This window comes from Gymnodraco acuticeps, unplaced genomic scaffold, assembly GCF_902827175.1.
Source record: "Gymnodraco acuticeps unplaced genomic scaffold, fGymAcu1.1, whole genome shotgun sequence".
Taxonomy (NCBI): Eukaryota; Metazoa; Chordata; class Actinopteri; order Perciformes; family Bathydraconidae; genus Gymnodraco; species Gymnodraco acuticeps.
The window spans coordinates 78,038-80,002 of NW_022990213.1; the positions used below are offsets into that span (position 1 = coordinate 78,038).

At 39.8% G+C, this 1,965-nt stretch overlaps 1 non-coding gene across 1 annotated transcript; it reads right to left on the bottom strand.

Moving 5' to 3' along the window:
* Nucleotides 1-1,443: 1,443 nt before the first annotated feature.
* On the bottom strand, nt 1,444-1,515 carry trnag-ucc. The gene has a single exon. It is a non-coding gene; the product is annotated as a tRNA-Gly (tRNA).
* Nucleotides 1,516-1,965: the final 450 nt, after the last annotated feature.

Sequence of the window (1,965 nt, forward strand, 5' to 3'; positions counted from 1 at the left end):
GACCGTTGATACTAAATGTACTAAAAGTCACCACGATACCACCATTGCTTTGGTTAAGAGGTTTTTGTCCGGTTTCATCAGACTGGATTCTCATGCATTACAGAAGTAACAACTGCGATGGCTGGGAATCGAACCCAGGTCAACTGCATGGAAGGCAGCTATGCTCACCACTATACCACTATCACTAGACAAAAGCTTTTTCATTGCATAGCTTCCAATTTTTCCGAAAGTTTTATGACAAAAGTAATCCTGCATTTAAAATGAAGCATACTGCTGAATTGTTGGGAAAAAGATTTTGACTGTGTTCCCTTTTACAATTTTTAGCCAACGACCCTAATTTGAACCATCATTCTGGCTTCTCAAGCATCAAAGTTCAGTATAGAAGAAACAACTGCGATGGCTGGGAATCGAACCCAGGTCAACTGCTTGGAAGGCAGCTATGCTCACCACTAGACCACCATCACAAGCTTCTATATTGCATTGTTGCCAATTTCAAAGGTTTATGCCAAAAGTAAACATGGATTTAAAATTATGCATACTGCTGAATTGCTGGAAATGTGTATTTGCCGGTCTTCCCTATTACAATGTTTAGCCAAAGACCCTATTTTGAACCATCATTCTGGCTTCTCAAGCATCAAAGTTTAGTATAGAAGAAACAACTGCGATGGCTGGGAATCGAACCAAGGTCAACTGCTTGGAAGGCAGCTATGCTCACCACTATACCACCATCGCTACACAAAAAGTATTTTCATAGCATATATGCCTATTTCTCCGACCGTTGATACTAAATTTACTAAATGTCACCACTATACCACCATTGCTTCGGTTAAGAGGTTTTTTGCCGGTTTCATCAGACTGGATTCTCATGCATCAAAGTTCAGTAAATAAGTAACAACTGCGATGGCTGGGAATTGAACCCAGGTCAACTGCTTGGAAGGCAGCTTTGCTCATCACTATACCACCATCACAAGACAAAAGCTTTTTCATTGCATAGCTTCCAATTTTTCCGAAATGTTTATAACAAAAGTAATCCTCTATTTAAAATGAAGCATACTGCTGAATTGTTGGGAAAAAGATTTTGACGGTGTTCCCTTTTACAATTGTTAGCCAACGACACTAATTTGAACCATCATTCTGGCTTCTCATGCATCAAAGTTCAGTATAGAAGAAACAACTGCGATTGCTGGAAATCGAACCTAGGTCAACTGCTTGGAAGGCAGCTATGCTCACCACTATACCACCATCACAAGCTACTGCATTGCATTGTTGCCAATTTCAAAGGTTTATGCCAAAAGTAAACATGGATTTAAAATTATGCATACTGCTGAATTGCTGGGAATGTGTATTTGCCGGTCTTCCTTATTACAATGTTTAGCGAAAGACCCTAATGTGGACATTCTGACTGACTTCTCATGCATCAAAGTTCAGTATAGAAGTAACAACTGCGATGGCTGGGAATCGAACCCAGGTCAACTGCTTGGAAGGCAGCTATGCTCACCACTATACCACCATCACAAGACAAAAGCTTCTTCATTGCATAGCTTCCAATTTTTCCGAAAGGTTTATGACAAAAGTAATCCTGCATTTAAAATGAGGCATACTGCTGAATTGTTGGGAAAAATATTTTGACGGTGTTCCCTTTTACAATTTTTAGCCTAAGACCCTAATTTGAACCATCATTCTGGCTTCTCATGCATCAAAGTTCAGTATAGAAGAAACAACCGTGATGGCTGGGAATCGAACCCAGGTCAACCGCTTGGAAGGCAGCTATGCTCACCACTATACCACTATCACAAGACAAAAGCTTTTTCATTGCATAGTTGCGTATTTCTCCGAAAGGTTTATGCAAAAAATAATGTTGTATTTAAAATGATGCATACTGCTGAATTGGTTTGACATGTTTTTTGACGGTCTTCCCTATTATCATGCTTAGCCAAAGACCCTAATGTGGACATTCTGACTGAC